General features: G+C 35.5%; 1 long non-coding RNA gene across 1 annotated transcript in view; it reads left to right on the plus strand.

Annotated features, from left to right (window-relative positions):
• The window catches only part of LOC113459037 (uncharacterized), a 153,476-nt gene that overhangs the window by 123,539 nt on the left and 7,472 nt on the right, over positions 1–22,465 (plus strand). Inside the window, exon 2 of the long non-coding RNA XR_012580511.1 lies at positions 21,840–21,940. This is a non-coding gene — a long non-coding RNA (uncharacterized LOC113459037). The remainder of the gene's footprint in view (positions 1–21,839; positions 21,941–22,465) is intronic.

A 22,465-nucleotide genomic window follows, 5' to 3' on the forward strand; every position in this document is an offset into this window, starting at 1 on the left:
TTTCTGAGGGTTCTTGACTCTGCACTCCATGAGGAATTGCTGCTCATGTCTTCCAGATGAAATTTTAAAGCTGAATGTGTGTAGTGAATTGATAAATGCCAGGCATCATGGGTAGCAGGCACAATAGATGGTACTTAATTCCATTGATTAAGAGGAAATGAGAAATGTGAGCATGAAATAAGTGCATTAGACCAGATTCTATATGAACTAAAACTCCTTTTGTGTCTGAACATTCTATAAAAGTTCTGAATTTTCTTTAAAAACAAGTAATTTTTAAAAAGAAAATATTTCAACCTTCTGGAGAATCCATGTGTCCTACAAGTTCAATGAATGAATTTAATTATTGCTACAGTTACACCAACACACACTGTAATATGATATAACCAGCTGTGATTTGCTGTGGCACAGAAATTGCATAGATATGTTTGATTTAAAAAAGGGCCCTTGCCAAATGTTCTTGTTTTACAAACATACAAGGTTTTTTGAAGTTCCAGAAAGGTTTAAGATGCAGGCTGTCAACTTTGTTTATTCATTATGATGACTCCTTAAAAGGTTTAAAATTGATCTGGGAACATTTTTCTGAAATTAATTTCCTGGATTTAGGAACTAAAATATTTTTAAACAAGTAAAACTTATTTTTTTACATGTAAATCCATTCCAATATTATTTTTAATTGTCTTAAATACATAATAAATAAGTTGCTATAAGTCTTTTCCATAACACATCCATTTTAATGCTCTTGTACTAAATTAACACATATTTGGATTTTTCATTCATTCTTCCACTAGATTTTTCATTATTTCTTTTTCCTTTATCAAATCTTATTTTTTCTTAAATTAGTTTACTGCTTATCACCTGGATATCTCTTTTCCTAATAAATAATGTTGATCTCTTGTAAAATTTCCTGATTCTTTCAATATTGATACTATGATATTGATATTTTGATACCTTGATTTCAGAATTCTTCTTCTTTTTTACATCCCAAGTGATGTTTACAACTCCAGGCAGATGGTATAAGTCATTGGAGAAGGAATTAAAAGATGGCACACATTTTAGATTATGTGTCAAAAGATGGCTCATCTATACAGCACATGACATACTGTTAGAAAGAAAGTTACCAAACCCCCTTTCTTGCCAAGTTTATAATATCCAAATTATTTTCCCTTACAAATTGGACACTATGTGGGGAGAAAAAAAATAAGCAAGTAGCATTAGATAAATGTGTGCAGTGGCTTTAAAAAATAAGGCTGAAATGAAAAATGCATATATTTTATGGTAGAAACTCTCTCTCCTTCCACTAGGCCAGGTTGCTCAAAACCCCATCCATCCTGCCCTTGAACACTTCCAGAGATGTGGCACCCACAGCTTCCCTGGGCAACCTGAGCCAGTGTCTACCACCCTCATAGGGAAGAATTTCTTCCTAATATCTAACCTAAATCCACCCTCTTTGAGTTTAAAGCCATGATCCCTTACTCTTTTCTACACCACTGCAGAGTGCCGTGCATGATACTCTCCCTTTAACAGCTCTGTATTTTAGAGAAGGATACAGAGCCAGTCTCCCTTGTGCTTTTTTATTTTTATTTTTATAGTTGTACACTTTTCATGGGGTGGGTAGGATCTCAGTCTTGGTTCAGCCTACTTTTCATAATCTAATCAGTAAGAAATGCTTTGGGGAAGTACAAATTACAGGTCTACATCTCTAGAGGAAAAAGCCTGCCAGGAAGAAAGTTCTCCTTCTTTCTTTATCCATATATATACAGTGAAAAAAGTAATTTCCTTTTTTACTACATATAGACTCCTGGAAGTGGATGCTGCTTTGAATTTCCAAAGGGTGAAAGTTTGGGTAAAAAGTTCAGACTAATTCCTCTGCAGCTACTTTTTTTTTTCTGTGTGTAGACATTTACCTTTTTTATTGTGCAGTATTTAGATTGCATGCTGAGACTCCTTCTAGATAACTAAGTTTTAGATGTTAAAATGTTAAATGATACCAGTAAGAGATAAAATGAAAAATTCCATTAATTTCAGAGTCTTGAGAAGAATAGTTTACTGGGAAATATTTGCAGTGATTAGCTTATATTGATTAATATTTTATGAGATTTCTGACATTTAAAGTTAACAATACTAACCAGATGGGGTAGAATTCTTGTGTCAGCCTTTGTGTTTGATTTCAGTCCATTGAAGAAGGACTTAGGCACAAAATTTTCATTATTGTTTCTTGTCTCTTCAGTGTACTAGATCACTGCTATATTTTTCAGATTGCTGTAGTCTTTAGCCCATAAAGGACAATTCTAATCATCTGTGCTGTGCTTGACTGCACAATGAGCATCTGCTTAAAAAAGACCTTTATGTTTTCAATATCATAAATTTTACCAGCCAAAACCAACCAAGCTTGAAGAAGTGGATTATTGTGTGACATCAGCTCGCAATAGCCCTAACTGTACTTATGTGAAAAAAGAAATAAATTCATCAGTGTCAGAGTTGTATTTCAAGATCCTAGATTACAAAAATCTTTCAGAAAAAGTAAGGGAAATCTCATAATTGCAGACTACAGATATGAAAACATGGTGGATAAACATGGTGGATAAAGTTGAAGAGAATATACGGTTTAGCTCTTCTTTCCATGAGGGTGAAGTAAGGAAATAAGCCATCTTTTTGAGTTTAATGTTCTGTGACTAGATATTTTGTACTATCTTATGTGATGAATTTATTCCCTAAATCTCAAAATCTTAGGTTTGCCATATATTCAGTTATGTTTGAAAAGCAGATGCTTGCAACATAAAATATTATTGTTCCTGCCAGCTTTTTTTTCCAATTTGGATGGCACTAAGAGTTCAACTTCAGCAGGAAAGTAGGTAAACCTGTGGCTCAAATTGCGAATACTACCAGGCAGAAGACAATTGGCAGTATGTGCATGGGAGGAGTGCAGCTGCAGCTGGTATGGTTTGGCTTTACGTTTTTATAACACCTGGACTACAAAAAGGCACATTCTCAACCAATGAATTGAATAAAAAATACTTAAGAGAGATGGTCGGTCATGTGTTATTCTTCCTTACCTAGACTCTCGAGACTGTGAAAACTGTGAGTGTAAGGCCCTGGAAAGGGGGGATGGTTCACAGAAGAGAGACTCCCAAAAGGGAGACGTGGTCTTGGGGAAAACACTAGGGGAAAAGGAGAGAGGGAGAAGGGAGGGAGAAGAGAGGGAGAAGGGAGGGCAGGGTGGAAAGAAATTACAGGATGTAGAAGGTGAAGATTGAGGCTGGAGATAAAAGCTGGGAAGTAGGGGAAGGTTCCAGAGATGTGTGGGCTCAAATGGTGGTGATTCCCAAGTATGGAGTGTACCAGTACAACATTCTCAGCTTCCCTGGGTGAGCATCCCCTGCCCATCTGGGAACAGGAAAGCCACAGAACCCAGTGTGGTGGGGGGAGACAGTGAGAGGTAAGCTAGTAACTGAGTCAGGTGTAAGGGAATATTTCAGGTTTTTAAATTCTGTTATGCAAATCCACTGTGGGATAACTTAATTTCACTTTCTTTTATGCAGATTTGGGAATCATTCAAATTGTTCTTACTAGAAACTTATGTTTGCCTTACTATAAATTGCATCTGACTTTGACTTTCCTTCTTTAAATGTTTAGTGTGCTTCCTAATGCTCAAAGTTACACTGTACTTCAAAAGATTTTAAGAATTGCCTTAGTGCCATGAAAGAAAAAGTGTATATTTTTCAGTTCAATGACAAAATCCTTTGATATGTACTAATTTACTCTTATATAGTTACACAGGATTGAGATTTTCATACATTTCACCAATTATTACTGTATTCAAGATTGTGGTCATACAGATGTATATCCTCTTCAGTCTGTATCTACATCTGACATATAACTATACTTTTATATTTAACTGTGTCTATATGGCTTACTTTATATCCTATTATTTCTCAGACAGAAAAGGTCAGTGTAGTCCAAAATCAATTAATTAAATTATTTATTTTTGAAGTCTTGTTTCAGAATAAGGAGGAGAAGACATAAAAAAATGGATCTGAAATACCCTGTGACACTCAAGTTTTTGATCTTCCTTTCCCTGGAAAGGATTAGGACCTGTATATAGATATCTGAATAGGAAACGACCTCATTATTTTTTCATATTTTGTCTCATATAATTATGTCCTTCTTCAGACACACTTTTGATCTATGTTACCATGCATAAATCATATCTGAGTTCGCAGAGCAATCTGACCTTGGGAAAATTGGGCTCTTTCAGGTACAAACTCTATTTATGAAAGTCAATACAGGTTTGTAGAGATCTGGTTGCAAAAAAGGTTGGAAATAGGAAGACATTGTTTCTTTTGCAAAGTTTCATATTAAATTAATTTCTGAAGTCTAAGCATACCTAATTTTGTGCTGGTAAAATGAGCTACTCGCAAAACCTTTCAACAAATCCAAAAACTCGGTAATAAAATCTACTCATCTCCGAGTCTCAAAAAATCAGAGGTAAATTCCTCATCTACATTAAACTCTTTATGATGTTATCGTATTTCCTCTCAGTCCCAAAAGGAATGCACAAGACAGGGAGCAGGGAAGCAAACACAGCTTCCTGTAAAACCTCTTGAGCACTTATTGCAGAAACCTTAAGATTAGCAAAGCTGTTGGGAGAAAGCTAAATCAGAAGCATTTAATAGTGATTTGATGATCACAGTTTGCCTAAATATGATAATTTATCATGTACTAAACCATTCTTTTGTATATCTGAAAGCATTTGAACTAAATGACAAATCTCTCTTAACTGATCTTTTGGATACCCACCTGTGAAGGAAAGGATTCATATGAGCTGAGTATTTTCCACTGAATCATAAGGATTAAGTTGGGTACTGGTGAGATGAGGTGCCATGGAAACTGAATACTTTTAAGTCCACTCAGGGAACTCAGTCCCCCGTTTTTTGCATGTTACAAATGTTTAATTCTGAATGGCAGTGGTCTTTGATGAATGTCTCTTCCCTACATTCCCTTGATTTAGTGCAACCAAGCTGGCAAGCATAAAGTATGGGAGACAATGCTGGTATCATTTGTGTCTCATTTTGTATATCTCAAGAGTTCCTGAGACAAGAACTGCTAGTTTCAGGGTTTTTAGTATCTGTTCTCTTCATTTATTGCTATGCCCGTATCATGTTTTACAGTCTGTGTGCAGATTACTGAGGTTGGTAGGTCACCATCTCCAACTTTAGAACATTGCAATATTTTTTCACAACATACTAATCCTATGAATTGAACTGATCCAAGACTCATTACAAATATTGGATATTTACATTTAATTCAAAAATCAAGACACATTAGTTGACTGCATAATGACAACAAAACCTTTGTTTTTTCACCCATAGAAAATTAAATCCTATCATGTACCTGTAAGAAGATTTCCACTAAATATGAGAACTAAACCCATGAGATGGATATTAGCAAATCTTCATTTAATACTTTGTAAAGTTCTCATCACCCTTATTCAAGAAAAGTTAACTCTGAGGGTCTTAGGAAAAAACAAACCTATAATGATCAAGAGGAGAAAAGCTGTACTGTGAGTACGGGGAAGAATCAAGGATCTGCTAAGTAATGTTACCTATGTCAAAGGTGGGAGGTCTGGGATTCTTTAGGAGCTCTGGCAGCGTGAACATGGGGAACAAAGAGCCTTGAAAAGGCTTCAGTTCATTAAGGATGAAAGATAACAAAGATGTAACCAGGCTCTAAGAGAAAATGAATTCTTTGTAACTTCAGGTTTCTAACTTGGATCCTCTGAGTCATCACCTGCTAGGTAACATATTCTCATTGGAAAATTCTTAGAATCCCACATGAACTGGACAATTTGCACAGAGATGTCATTTCTGCGTCACAGCTGAAATCTCATAAGGGTATTTATGTAGCTGAATCTTATTCATTGGGGTCTGTATTCTGATAATTTTTTAATCAGCAAATCAGACCTAAACATGAGTTAGGCAAATAATTTCCTTCATGGCTCTGTGACTACATAATCAAAAAAGAAAACAAAAGGTAATGATAAGAAAATATTCATATAAGATACTAGCTGAAAGTATTGTTTTCTTTAAACACATGCCCAGAAATATGACTTAAAATTAAAAGAAAATAAAGACTCGTGCTGAAAAGAACCAAGAATTTACTTATAACTGCAGTTGAAAAAAATCAAAATCTCAATTTAAATATCTCTCCTACAATCATAGGTACAGAACTGATGGAGAAAAAAGAGTGGTGCAAACAATGAATCTTTTGACTGTGTGGGAATACTTGTGCTACCTGGATAGTTGAGGGATGCATAATATACATTACTAAGATATATATAAATACAAATACATTGAGAACAAATTTTGAACACATGATTAATGAAAGCACAATTATAAAAAATCAAACACTTAAAAATTTAAAGAGAAAACAGGCTTATAAAGGTGATAAAAAAGTCTTTTAGAAACATTTTTAGGATTTTGTGTGAGATACAAGCATAAAGCTATTTGTTGATTTGATTGCCATGACAGGGTAACTTTGTTTCTGCCAAAACAGAGGTTTTTCATTTTCTTCACTCAGTGACCTTTTAAAATTACAGGAGTTCAATGGCAACCAGTTTGGACCATCCATCATACTCACTGCAGCTGCTCCAATGTCCCTGAGTACATGGGTGCTGAAATGGGAAAGAAATTAACAGTTCATTTGTGAAAAGTGTGCTTTCTTCCCTGAGTACCTGATGAGACTTCTCCCTCCATGTGTCTCTTGCAGATAAATCAGCATTCATACTTCACTGCACAAAACTTGCATAAAATTGCAAAAGTATACAGTAAAATATCTCAAAACAATGAAGAGAAGTATAGAAAATTATTTTGAGTTCCTGAAATAAAGGAAAAGTGAACAATCAACATTATAGAAATGATACATGTATTTCAGTGACAGAGAGGTCAATAAATAATATATACAGAATAAAATTTTCCTATATATCATATTCAAGTAATAAATTAAACACCAACTGGACTGGACTCTTTTCTGTATAGATACCAAAGCGGAACTGCTCAAATATTTACCTGAAATGTCCAGAAAGACACACAAATCTGAAAAGAGAATTTATTTGATAGCACTAGCATAGAAATGATGATGATGATGATGATGATGATGATAATGATGATTACTATCAGCAAGTAAAAAACCCCAACACACTGAGCTATTATCTCTGTTGAAAAAACCCTTTGAACATCTTATCCTATCCTTATACAGTGTGAACCAAATACATGCAAGTAACACCAAGACAACAACAACCCATGGCTGAAGTGCAGAGAGTAGATTTATTCCATTACATCTCTGTCTGGAGGATTCCAAAACACTGCAAAGACACATAAACTGCAAAGCTCATGTTAGCAGGGGCAAATGTGGTGGGGCCTGATCCCTGCATTACATATCAAAGGGCCTGATGCACATGCAATCTTTCACCAGCTGGTGCTTTACAATCTTCAAACCCTCTTACTTCCCTTTTCCCTTTTATAAGGAGGCCTCAGTCTATGGAAAAGCCTCTTAAGTCTTTCACAACATCCAGTTATCTACTCTGAAAAAATTCAATTTCTTTTTCCGCAGATGAAAACAAACCAAAGCGAACACAAATATGTGAATTCTCTCACAATGAATATTTTCTAACATCTCCCAGGTGCAAGATTGGTCTTTGAGTGAAAACAATTCTAAAACGCACTTGTTTTTCCCTCTCCTCACCATTCTTATATTTTTCAACCCCTTTTTTCCCCCTCATATATCATTTTAAGGAAAGGAGAATTTGCTTGTGGTACTGACATTGATAATTGATAATTGTTTCATTAATTGCCCAGGGAAACTTTAGAGCTAATAGTTAGTGATGTGTTCATTTAGTCAGATGTTAAGTGGGTGGTTAACCATGAAGTTCAAACAAGGATCACAGCAAATCCTGCTATTGGTGCTCAAAGACACATCTGTGTTCTCATCTGGAGGTTTAAAACTGATATCTTAGAGGCAGAAAATGAAGATATGGCTGGGGAAGATCCATTTAATTTTCTAACTGAACACTGTGGGTACCTTCAGGCTTATAAACAACTTCTGAATTATTATCTTCAGTGTCCATGGGCACAGTATGGCCAGGGGGCTGCACTCAGGTAACCAGTGTTTGGCCAGTTGTATAATTTCCTTTCTTTTCTGCAGCTAATGAGCCTTCCCTGGTTGTGTATATTTGGCTGACAGGAATCAGTGTCTCTTTATCAACTTCAGTTATTTCATGGCTCATAATAGAACTCTTTGGACCTAATTGCTTTGATTTTAGAATGATGAAATGTTGTTTATTTGGAGGGGGGAAGGAAAGATTCTTAATGAAGAGATCTTATGGCTTCCTTTGGCTCCCACCCTCATCACTAATTTATTTGAACCCCAAACACAAACAAGTAAGGGCAACGAAGTGAGTCACTGGCACTACTTCTGACTCAAATAATATGATTTTGAATTATTTTAATCTTCTGCTCCCTCTGACTGTATACATTTGCTTAATAGAAAAGACTGAGAAATTTGAAAATACCACAACTTGTGGTTAAACATCAATGCTTCTAATGATAATTACTGTCAGAAATATGTCTATACATAAAAGAAGCAAACTAGACATGTGTAAAACAGCAAAAAGACAATCTCAACAATCTAGCTCTTATCAGGTTAGCCAAGAGATGCAAAGATGTTGGGTAAAGAAACAAAGGGAAACAAAGACTTGGCAAAAGCTGTACCAGTATTAGCACTGCCTTAAAATAGCTGTGGTAATTGTTTTTTTTTGGTCATGTCTCTTTGAAGACCTATTTGCTCAACCTTATATTAATTCTAAAATGGAGATTTTATTTTTGCCTGATAGTAAAATATCCCTGCTGAAACTAAATAGTTATAATATTTCTGGATGAAAAGGGCATAAATAGTCACAGTAGAATGTGATTGGTCATTGGTCATATCTGCTTCACATTTTCTGGAAATGTATTTGTCCTCCTGAGACATGCCAAAAATCCAAAAGAAATATTTTATTACTATGAAGATGGTGGTGAGTTACATGGCTATTTAATAATATTCACCTCAAATGAGTTTTTACTCCTGCAAATAAAAGTTTTCCTGTCTTTATTAAATTACATTACAATTAATTTAATTTAATACATGTTTAAGAGTACTGCACTACTATGAAATATGGTGATTGTGATGCCTTCATCAACCTAGAAATGAAACTTGAGATAACTTTTTGTATAGAAGGTAATATAAAAGTGGATCTTTATTGAAGCTCCTGGGGCAGTTATGGAATAATGTCGGCAAAAGCCCACCCACATAGTGTGAGTGCATTTTTTATAGGTTTTAGGAAATTAGCTGTCATGGTTTGAGCCTGGCACAGAGCCAGTGCCCCCCATGAAAATGCCTCACCCTGGTGTCTGCTGTGAGATGTGACCAGGAATAAGCAAAACAGGCTCTAACTTAAACATAAAGACCACTTTATTACTTAAACTACAGGAAAATAGGGAAAGACTATAAGGAAAAGAAAAGAAAAAAAAAAAATTGAAAACCTTACAAAAAAACTTTCCTCCTCCCCACTCCCTGACTTTCCCAATCCGATACATTCTCCCAAAACAACTGCCCAGCCTTGGCCCCACACGTTAGTATACTCAAACATCAGTTCATGAAGAGGAAAGGAGTCCTTCTCGTTCCATAGGCTTCTCCTGGAAACACACTGAAACCTCGTGTGCTTCTCTGTCACTTCGGCACCGCCCGGAAAAAAAAAGTCCCTTTGCCGCTTGTGACATTTTCCTTCCATGCCCAGTGCTCTCACCACTGAGACATGGCCAGAGCTGCTTTTAGGGTTGTCTTTCAAGGATGCCTTGTCTCACTCCAAAAAGGCACAGTCTCTGCTTTTGGGACATCTGTCCCCCCCATATTTTTCCAACCCCCTGGGGCCGGGGGGTCCTCACGAAGAACCTTCCTGGTTTTGAGGCACTGCCTCCCCCTAAATGCAGTCTGTGTCACAGGAACAACTGAGTCCATAGCCACGAGAAAAGTCCAGCCAAAAGGCCACTCCAAATCATCTCTCCCCATCCAATCATCTCCACATCTCATCTCTTATCTCCCTTCTTATTCAGCTTCGAGGAGGATTAGCATTTTTGCAAGGCCCCAATCATGCAAGAAAGGGTTAAAAGTTTTCAGTCTCTGTCGGTCCGGAGCGACTCCCACGCACGCTGCCCACACGCTGCCGCTCCGGCCGGGCACTCTTCCTCCCCCTTCTCCTTCTGGCTGGCTGCTCTCCTGGGGGGGGGGGGGGGGGGGGGGCTGCCCGAGGGCTGACTCTCTGGGACCTTCCACCCTTTCATCCTCGAAGCCCCCTCAACCCCCACCTCTGTCCAGGCCCCAGGCCTACCGCATGGCCGGCCCCTCCCCCGCCCAGCAGCAACAGGCTGGGCGGGGGAGAGAGATCTGAACTCTTCGCCGCGATGTCCAAAAGAGGAAGTGCCAAGGGCAGTGCCTTGCTTTTAACCCCTGTGTATTCTCGGAGGTGTGTCCAAACCCCACTGGCCACACCGGACGCCAGTCTCAAACCCAAAACCTTCATTGGTTTGACCACAGCTTCCCAGAATTCCCACTCCTTCCTGGTCAAACCACGACATTAGCATAATTGATAAAAGGCACCAATGAGGAGGACAAGTGATGATGCAATCCCCCCCAGGTCAAGCCCCTCCTCTGGAGCCCCCCCTTCAGCACTGGCTGTACTTTGCCCATGAGAATGGATCTCAAAGTGTTGTTCCCAGCCTTGGTTCCCAGGGAGAACCAAGATAGGATAGGGGCCTTGTACTTCCTGGGGCTTGGAGCTCTGGAATTTGTTTTTCCTTCCTGCCTAGAAAAGGGCATGGAAAACTATTGGGAAAAACTAGCTACAAATGCAATCATAAGCTCCAGAGCTTCAAATATATGTGTAAGGGATACAGAGAATGTATAAAAGAAAAAAAGGTAAAACCCAATAGACATCAATTCTATACGTTGCATAAGCAACAACGCATTCAAGTAAACTTTAATTTCAATGATTATATAAAAATGAATTTACAAGATCATAAAATATATTTCATTGTGTTTTTTATCTTGAAAATTGTACAGATTCTTCTTCCTCCCTTGGGAAGTGATATCCTTCAGAGACAGAGACAAAACAGAAATCAGTCTCCTCCTAGATTAGGTTATTTTGAAAGACACAGAGACAGGTAGGCTTTGTGTGCCCTCTATTACTTCATACACAGCAGCCACTTGGCAACCTGAAATATAAAGACTGTCATTTTAATTCAGCATTGAAAGAACAAGAAATAGGAGAGCATAAGTTCTATTATATCAGACATTTCACTCATTTTATGGTCAGCAGGTGATATGAAGATTAGCTCTTTTATACTTGTATTTCGTCTTAATATATCATCAGACTTTTTCCAGGAATGGATGCAAATAAAAAGTCTCAAAAACATCCAGTTAGTGGTTTTGCTGCTCCATCAATGACCAGCTGCAACAGGCACTAAGACTTGCTTTCTCAGTGCACAGAGATATTGACAGCTGTAATAAGCAGCAGATGCATTCAAGCACCAAGAACTTAAACATAGAATGTGAAAACAAATGTCATTTTCCTACTTTACATTAAATTTCAGTAATTTTGGGGATTATGCATATTGACCAGATTAAGATTGCATATTGCCCTTGGTTATTTCATTTCTGGGTATGTGAATGTCTGCTTCAGAACCATGCAGAAAACACTGCATGTGACAAAATGAATCTGATTGCCTCTCTGTGTACTGTATGGGAAAAGGATGCATTGGCACAGATGTAACATTAGATATCATTTGTGGTTATTGCTCAGACATCAGACTGAAGAGATGAGAGAGAGAAACTGATTAAGATAGCTCACTCTGAAGATAAAATTAATTGTTAAATTGGGGTTGGATTCAGGTCAAGGGTGGTTACTGTAGTAAATAAAGAGGGAGAATTAGACTGCAGTTAGAAACAGTCTGAGTAATTAAAAAGGGACAGAGAGGCCTTCTGGAGTGACTGAAGAGCCCAGAGTGAATAAAAAGGGCATACAGGCTAGCAGTCACCAATTGCACACAGAATCACAAAACCCAGCATATTGTGGTACATGTGTGTATGTACAGGCTGTTTATTTCAATGAGTTTTCTAGGGTGCTTTGGTTTAAGTTTTAGACAAGCAACTAAAGTTTGAAACAGCTATCTTTATTAAACTTCCAAAATCTATTTCTATTGAAACTGAAATTTTTAACAAAGAAAGTGCAGAAAAAAAGAGAAAATGAGGGGAAAACCTGCTGTATTTTCAAAGGTAACATCTAGCAAAATTTTTCAACTTGAGAAAGAAACCAGAACTCAGTTGTTTTACAAAGACTAAAAAGGGTTTAAACATTGAAAAGAATGGAGTATTCCATCTATTGACTCTTCCTATTTAAAGCAGGATTCTTCTCTTCAATCTGTCTTTGAATCTAGCTTTGAAGGTTTCAACAGAATTTAAAATACTTTTTACTTCTGGGGTTTTTGTCCCTCTTCTTCCCTTTTTTTTTTTTTTTACTTCATTTTGGGGCTTCACAGTCTTTTCATGTCACGTTACTGTTGTTCTGGAACAATATTTACACACAAAGTGCTGTTTATATGGAAAGTATACTGTATAGGGTATTGGCAGAGGTGTGGATTATCTGTCTGAAATGTGAAGACTTCTGCACCATTTCATTCCCACAGATGAAGTTCTTTCCTTTCAGCGCCTTACAGCACATCCGTCTTTGTCAAAAACTATTTACTACAAATGAGCTCAGGCATATTTCTTCAGTGATTCAAGTCCTAGTTTATTACTCCTCATTACTTGATGTTCCACCCAATTTAATCACATCTGCATACTGAGAAATTGTCCTTAGACTCATTATTCTAGCTGTGCTGTGATACGCTTGATAAAACTGAATTCTTAGCTAATTCTTTCTATTATATAAAGGAGTTTATCACTGTGTATGTAAACTATATTCTTGATGCCAGACCTAACACCATATCTTTGACATCATTATCTTTTCATTTGAAATTTATGAAAGCAAGATGTTAAAAGTGATGTCTGCAGTAGAATGCTAGTAAAAGTTACCAGGAATGCAAAAGCTGTAGTTAATTCTTGGTCTATTTTCCCAGTTATTCTTTCAGCTATTTCAATACAGGATTATTTAAAAACAATATTTTGTTAGTTCCCATCTCCAAACATCTTTCCTGTAATGAAGTCTTTTGACTAATGGCAATGAAGCCTGGTGGCTATAATTAATGACAACGGCTAGTTTATAATCTTGACACTCACAGATTTTTGCAGTGTAATCTGTGGACATTGCATACATCAAGTCACCTATAGGTAAAATGTAACAGCAGCACAATACCTAGTGCCAAAAGATCCAGTGTAACTTCCTCAAGTTAAAATACTTTGGTTTCTGTTAGAGGAGGCAAAGCTCAAAGACTTATAGCTGATTATTTAATATTCTTTAGAAAATTCATATCCGGATCTAAACTGCCACAGAAAACAGTTACTATCATTGGCAGCCCATGCTTTTTACCAGGATAGCTTTTCACCAGCATGCAATAGCAAGAACTTCTTGGGATACTCTCATAGTTGTTCATTTGTTATCTGTGGAGTAATAAATCTTTGTTACCAATTCTTTTCCTTTACAATATATAAAATGAAGGCTAAACTAAAACTAGAACTATATAAATTAATCCCCATACTCAAAGTATATCTAAGTTGAAATTTAAGATTTTTTTCCTTAAGTTTGCAGTTAAACAATTGGCTTAGGTTGCATGTGACAAGATCTGGATATCCATTCAAGTTTGCAGGAAAGATTTTTAGATTCAGTTCAATGGTTATGTTCAGTTATAGTTTTCATTGACCTCTATTTGATATTTAGAGTTTTACTCAGTAGCAGCAGTAATGAATGGATTTATTGTATTTTCACGGCAAAGAAAAGCTACTTCTTCATTCAAAACTTTGTGTTAATCTAAAAAGTATCTAAAAAAGACATTTTCTGAATCTGTAAATACTGACTTTTTTCAGTTTTAAAAAAATATTTTAGTGTTTTATGGTTCCGAAAGAAAAAAAGTAGCAAGATATAAAATATCGGACACTTACTGCAAGATTTTTATTGTTCCAGAAATAAATTAATATTCCATCTCTCAGATTTCTGTAACAAAAAATCTGTAGCTAATATATTGATTAATATTCTTCCCGGAATGAGAAATTCCAGAACTTGGTCATGATTCTGTCATTGTTTCTTCATGGGAAATAAATTCAAGCCATCTGAGAGCATCTGATGGCAGATTAGGATTGGATTTTAATTTTTCCCCCTCAACTTATTTTTCTAACTAGTAAATAATCAATTACATCCTGCCATCAAGGTTCAAAATAAGCCAGAAAATTTTAGAAGCTTCATTAAAATTTTCTCATAAACCTGGAAATTGTGTGAGATGGAACATATACTCAATGGTATGGTAATGTAACAATGAAAAATCACTGATGGGACATCATCTTTGCCTATAATGAGAAGACTTGCCAAAAAAGAAAAAGGAGAAAAGGAATAAAAAAGAAAAGAAAGATAAAAAGAAAAAAAGTCGTAGGCAGAAAAAGAAGACAGCACAGGAAAATCTTTGAGTGTGCACATTCACTGAGCTGTGCCAGAAAATTTGCTGGTCTGATTCCTGTGTTTTAAATCTGGCCTAATGGAAGAGAACATGTTTTAAAAGACATTAAAATGTGGGATTCTTATAAGAGTTTATTGGATTTTTTATATTTCAGACCGGTTCTGGTAAGACACACTGTTGGTATAATTTGTCATTAATAAAACACATTCTAATTACAGCAATCACTGTTCAGGTTTATCTTTTACAATAATAGTTCCAAACATCTTAACCTGATACTTAGGAATATGTAAACTATTCTGTACCAAGTGTTCATTGGATGTACCTGAAATACTGGATAGAGATGATATTCATTATAATATATATTGATTCTCTGACCAGCAGCATATAACTCTTATTCTTGTCTTATAAAAATATAGGCAATAAATCAAAACATGACTATCCTCTGAGATCATTATTCTTTTTTATTTACTTTTTATGGTATATTTTCATTATTGATAATTTGGCAATAAGTCAAAAGATTCAATCAATGTTTACCTTAATATATATTTTTTTCTGTATAGAAAATTACTGATGATATATTAAGCATATGATTTTTTTCAGTGGTTTTCTAATCAATATGGCAGTAGCAGAAAGTAGTGGGTAGAATTCAGTCACTATATTATCACATTTGAGACACAGCAATTCACTTTCGGCAGAATGTTTATTATGTCTTCCCCTTCTTTTGGCTGAAGTGAACAAAGGCAATATAAAAAACTACAAGATACACAGACAATTCTAACTAATATTATGAACACTTCAGGCATGTTTCGAAAATGTTTTTTGTTCAGCACAGCCTTGCCTATGCTTATCTCTTTCATCAAAACCTGAAAGAAATTGAAAGACAGGCTAATTAAAGAGAAACATTCAGAGACTTGAGAGTATGGATTGAAAGACTAATTGCAAGTTTTTCAATACTCCCTTTTGTTTCTGTTTTTCATTTGTACTTTTCCTTCAGAAAAAAAGTCAATTTCTACCTGAATTAGCTAGTAATGTTTAGTTTCTCATCCTACATTATAATTTTTTGTTTTTTATGTCTTTGAGGCTTCAACATCCTGTTAAGCAAAAAACAAAGTAAGGGAAATATGATCGTGTAAATTTGATGGAAAAGCCTTGTTCCACTGCTCAGTTTTATAAATTATGCACAAATATTGACTTACGTATGCTGTAAGACCTCCTAGAAGAGGGCCCCAGCATGTGCATCTGTTGAAAGAGCCTGCCAAAAAAAGTGTGTTTCAGCCTCCAACATGTAAAATATGCATATTCAATTACAAAAAATCATGACATCATTTCAAGGTTTCAGTAACTTGCTGCCATCCCCAGAAAACAATAACTTGCGTGCCAACAACTCATGTAAGTTTTATGTATCTATTTAACTTAAACAACAACACCAAAAATAAATTAACATTACTGCATGGCATTTCTCGTAACACACAATGCACTCGAATGCCCTCCAAATAAGGTTCTTGCATATAACACTGTATATGCAAGCATCTTTTTACTTCATGCACCATTTTGAGAGTAGTACTGACAACAAAAACTCACAGGTTCAAAATGCACTTTTTCCCAGATGTTTTTCTTTTGGATACTCTTTTGCTATCATGTACTTGACAGTATTTTTCTCCAACTTCCTGAAAAGAATCAAAACTATAACTCCGAATATTTATGAAAATCAATGCACACTTTGAAGCACCACCTTTGGCATTCTCTTTCCTTGCCATCATTGAAGATATATTTTGGGATTGAGCAAATGTTTAATGTATAGAAAACCATAAAAATGGTTCAAAAATGGAAAAAAAGTATGAACTTTCCTTTCTTGGACAACACCAATATCTTGTACTCACATTTGCTTTTCTTTTCAGTTCCTGTGTTCCATACCTATGTGTCCCACGGTCCCTACGAAATGACTAGCAATGGAATAAAAAACTCTACCTCATACCTAAAATAAATATAGATAGGCTGACCTAACCACAGTCATACTTTTAATGAACACAATTTTGAGCGTTTTATACAGCTGTAATCTAAGATTAGAAACATATGGTTCTGGCGGTAAATTAGCACTATGAAGATATATGGCAGTGAAAATTTCATGACATTTTCAGAACACATAAAGTACCCTGGGCTTAGATAAATTCAGACCTAACTCATTTTGAAACATGAAGGTTGTAGCCTTGTCAAAACAAGTTGGAGTAATGATAACACTATAATGATTTATTGAAGTTCTTATGAGGAATAATAAGGAGAGTTTTAAATTATCATCTGTGCTAGTGTTTCATCTGCATGGGAATCATATAGAATTATGTTTGAGAACAATAAAGCCTCAACAAAAAGGCCAGATTATTACTGGGATAGAAAGACAAAATCCTGTGAAACTATTTAATTTCATTTCAATAGATTTTTCCTCTCTGTGAATATTTATTATGGGGGAAAAAACAATGGGTTTGGAAGGCAGCTTTGTCTTCAGAGCTCCATCTGTCTGAGTGCAGATCTGGATCTGTGGCTGCAGAGCACTGCACCAACACAACAACGACATTGCTTTGAGCCATTGCACTCCAATTAGACTTAGAAGGTACTTAGTGTACATGTGCTTCAGAGGGCCTTTTTCAATTAAATTCACAATTTTCAAAGAGCTGTTTTTCTAGAAATACAGAGCATATAAAACAATCCAAACCCAATTTTGAACACATGTTTTCTAAAGTGAATACTTTCTGGGAAGGAGAACTTACAATAGCTGTAAACTGAAAGTCATTTGTGTTTGAATGATAATATCCATTTTGCCTTGATTTTTTTATGCCTACATGCCAAAGAATTTAGGGGCTAAGGGACTCTTTAAGGATCTCTGTGGCTCAAACACTTTACTATTAAATTTAAATGGGAAAAACAAAGGGTAAATATAAAGGACCATAAACCACTGGTAGGTCTCTGCTACCCGCAAATGAAGGCCAATATTTGCAGAAAAAAGTGGGTCCATTGGCAAGACTAGGCTTTGTTTTAATAAAGAAACATTCTGCAATAGCTGTGAAATACCAAAAATTTAGATTTTGTCTATCTTTCAAGCCATAAAACTTAATTTATTACTTGGTGGCAATAGTTACCTTGGAGAAGCTAAACAAGGCTTTTCCTTTCCTTTGGATAGGACTAAAAACAAAGAATGGCATCATACTAAAGGAGATGGAAACACAGATTTCATATAATCAAATGCAGATATTTTGCCTATGTTCTGTTTAGCCTGGTTCATTTGGAGCTTTTTAAGCCTTCAGAAACAGATGAAGGAATTTTTATTATCATGTTCAATTCTCTGCCTATCATCAGTGGAAAAAGGAACAATATTTAGACAGCCTCCTACCCATCATAAGAATGAAATCTGATTAGCAGAAAATGTATAGGCAAGCTGAGAGAGAAAAAAATCCAAACATAAATGCATGGGAAATATTTCCTTCACCAAAAGATTTACTGAATATTTTTTAATGAAAGCTATGGTCCAGAACAAATGGAACCAAATTAAAAGTGGTGTATTTGACCCATCATAGGGTAGGCTTTACAGAAAATGACTAAATACTTTTTAATCCTAAATTTTTAAAACCAAAACCTTTGAAAATATTTAATATGAGGTCAGTTGTTACCAAACAGATGAGAATTTTTTGGAAGTACCACAGTTGACCAGAAGTAAGCTGAATAATCTTGATATTATATAGCAATCAAATTTAATAAGAGAATAATGTACATACAAACCAATAAAACTAAGAATTTTAATCTTCTGGAAATAAAACCATGAAATATTGCATTATTCTAGTAATGTCTCTCCAGACTTCTATCAGACAATGAATGAGAGTAGTATCTGAGGTATCACATTAGAAAGTGATATAGGCAAAGCTGGGGAAAAGAAGAAAGATCAAGAGGGAAAGTGACAAGCTCAATCTGTATAAACCAAAAGAATTTATTTAAAAATTGCAATATAAACTACAAATGTTTTTCCCTTACTATGATCAAGCCTGAAGAATATTACTAACTACTTAGAAAATGAGCAGCCCATCTGGATGTAGTAGGAAAAATATGATGCAGAGTGGGAGTGTGATGCAAGCTGTAGGTACTATAGAAATCTTTTTACATTTTTTTTTTTAAGGCAGATGGCAAAAAAAAAATCCAGTGAAATGAACTATAAATTACTTTGCTACTAGGATAGGACTCCAACCAAGACATAAGAAGTCTGGATTCTTAATTAGATTAACCTACAAAATCCTTGGACTAATAATTACTGTTTTATTTTCCATCTCTCAAAGGCAAATCACTTTCGGGAGCTTTGGAGAGTATGATCATCTTAATCCATCTGTCAGCAGCTTTTTAATATTGAAGAAAATACATTTCAGTTATTTCACTAACTATCTAGGAACTGGAAGGAAACAGAGGTAGGAAAATCAAAGTTATTCAAATTGAAAACACATACTGTTTTTTGTAAAAAAGAATTAGTAATTTGTTATTACTACATAAACTTTGAAATAACTATATATAAGGTGTATATTGTTGAAGTTTGAGGTTCAAAAATCTGCATTCTTACTGGTTAACACTACTTTGAAAATTAAAAAATCTCCAACCACTATACTACTAAGTTAGCTGTCAATTTCAAAAAATATTCCAATATTTTTGAATAATAGCATTCACAAGACTCATGAAAATTAATCCAAATTTCAACAATTAAGAAGTCTCGTAAGCTTAAATAAAATAAGTGGTCCTTTCATTCGCTTTGAAGATAGAGTGGGTGAAGACCTGGGTAGCATCCAAATTATGCAGGTCAATGTGATCATCCTGATTGCTGAATTTCTACTTTTGAAAAAAAACTCGTAAGGATGACTCCAAACCTTTCAAGTTTACTTGTGCAGAGATATCTCTTTTAGAAAGCTGTCCCAGAATTCCACACATTTATATCAGAACTTTCAAGGTCGTAAGCTGTTATATTCACACTTTATCCCTTTCTCGTATTATTTTTGAGGAATTATATTCTGGCAGAAGTTTTTACAAGGCTTAGCAAGGCCAATAGACTCCTGAAGAATAGTATGACTCCAAGACCTCAAGATCCTGAATTCATCTGTATACAGATCACTTTAAAAGTTGACCATTGAAAAGCATCACTGAAGGTATTAAATAATCAGGACCTGCACCCTTTTAAGGTTAAAAAGAAAGAAAAATGTATAAAAGCAGATGTTATGTGATTGGGAAGCATTAGGAAGATTTTAGCTTTTCTTCTATTCTTCTTTTGCTGTTGTCAAAGTGACTTTCTACAAGGTAATTCAGATTAACATGCCACATTAAAGTAACCTCTGCTAAACACATTTAACTTTATAACCAATGGAATTTAATTATCAACATCAAAGCAATAATTAAGAAATCTGAATCTGTGATTGCACAGAGAAATAGTGTACAGGGAAGAGTACTAACCAGAATAACTGGTACATATACAACATGAATTCAAGAATGTTGAATCTGCTAAGTCATGCACTTGTCCCCTAAAGATGCTTATTGGCATGCAGCAGGATGCATGCAACTTCTAGAATAGAGATAAACAGACCTCACGTGGAAATATTTTTAGTTATGATGACTGCAATTTATTAACAATAGGATGGATTGAGAAGAAATACTCTGTCTTTTCCTAGGGCAGGTATTTTGTAAGACTGTTTTACACAGTGACTTGTTTTGGTATTTAAAAAAGCACACTATCATGGAACTTATCTTTTTCTATTCAAGAGGCTGAGCAGACATGGCAAGAAGGCATAGTCCAAAGCACCATACTACTCTAGAAAACTGAAACAATATCAAATTCTGAATTAAATCTACTTTTTTTTTTTTTTGAAAACCAGGAGACAAATCTGAATTACAATATTTTTGTTTGGTTGTTTGGTTTTTTTTTTGTTTCTTTTTTTCTTTTTTGTTTTCCCATTATTAGCAGCAGAAACAGGTTAGGAAGTGTACAAAACTCTAGGTCAGGGGCATAATGTCTAAAAGGAAGTCAGTGTTGAGTGAACTTGCAACTGACCCTGTGAGCTGCTAAAAATCTAGTTGCTTTTAAAACTAAAAAATTAAAAAAGAATTAAAAAAATGAAATCATAAGTAATTTACTAGAGAAAAAAGTCCTTTGGAATATCAAGAATTTTTGTTTCTTAAACATTCAGGTATCTTTCATGACCCAACACTAGAATTACTTCAGTCTAAAGAAAAATTAGGCTATTAGCATGCAATTCTTTTTATTTCTCAGGGAGATTTGTTTTGCTGTTCAAGACTCTTAAAAATACAGAATTTCATTGAATAACAATATTTTCCTTAAATAATGATACCTGTAAATAAAAATTAAAATCCTGCCTGCAGTTTTGAAAGAGGAATTAATGAGCACTACTCTAAAGCCACATGAGATGATCCTGGGACCTGAAATAGAAGAAAAGTTGGGTATTTTTGAATATATGATCAATGGTACTTGAGCTTTCTCCAATTTCCTTATTACTACATGAAGAAATACCATAGATGAATGTAAAAATATATTATAAAAATATATAAAAAGATTGGTTTTGTCAATATTGTAAAAAAACTTTGTTTCCACAAACTGTGTTTTCTTCATTGAACTATGCTTTGGCAGCTGCTGCCCCACTGGGTGGCCCCTATGCTGTACTTTTAATAGTTTTGGTGCTTTCAAATATAATTTCTTTTAAGCAATATTTTGTCTAATTTATATGACCAGCCAAACCAGAAGCTGCAAAGATAATATTTTTTAACTTCCTTTCTGATGAATAATAAATGTCACATAGGAATTAGAAAGTAGGATGTAGTTGCATGTGCCATCTGCTGTGTATGGGAACAGAAGAAAGATATTAGATTTTAAATTAGGGATTTCTTTCCTAGAAACTCAAAGATGAAAGGAAACCACACTGATCACTTGGAAAGCAATACTACTCTCTATCAGTCATTAGAAATCTACCAGTGCTTAGAAAATCTCACAATATGACAAGATACTCTGGAGAGCTCTCTAAGGAATATCTACAAAGTGTATTTTAAATAAAAATTAATGTCATTAATGTCATACAGTCTCCTGATTATTTACTTTAATTTCTTTTCTGTTTCTTCTAGTTGCCTAAGGCCTGTGATAGCAGGATATGTGGAGAGAGTTCTGAAGTAAAATACAAAAATCTTGCATGATGAATTCCCGTAGTAGCTGACTATTTGCAAAGGTAAGGAGCGCTACATAATTACATATTTACATTTTTAAAAATTAACTTACCTTAAAAAAACTCCCCGAAACTACCCACATTTTGCATCTGAAGTGGAAATTGTTACTGTGCTCATTCTGTGCTCAATTCTGCCCACTTGGCCTCAGCTGTCACTAAGGTATTGGAATAAGAATCCCAATATAACCAGTTAGATGGTGCCTGGGCCAGTTCTGACCCTCGCTGCTGGGCCAAAGGCAGCACTGTGGTGTTTTACCCCAGAGATACCTTGGCTGAGAGTGCAGCGGGGCACAAGACGCAAGTCCAGGCTTGTCAGGACTCCGTTTACCTCAGGAGAGAGCTTCTGGCGATGGTGAAGAGAAGGAAGGAGTGGATTCTGCTAGAGAGTTATATCCAGATGTTTATTTCATGGGTGCAGAGGTCTGCACCGGGACAATTCCTCCAACAGAATAGAGGCCACATGGTCTCATTAACATTTTAAGCTCAGGGCAGGGGAAGGGGAGGGGACAGGTGAGCCACCAACCAGGT

Source organism: Zonotrichia albicollis, chromosome 5 (assembly GCF_047830755.1).
Source record: "Zonotrichia albicollis isolate bZonAlb1 chromosome 5, bZonAlb1.hap1, whole genome shotgun sequence".
NCBI classification, from domain to species: domain Eukaryota; kingdom Metazoa; phylum Chordata; class Aves; order Passeriformes; family Passerellidae; genus Zonotrichia; species Zonotrichia albicollis.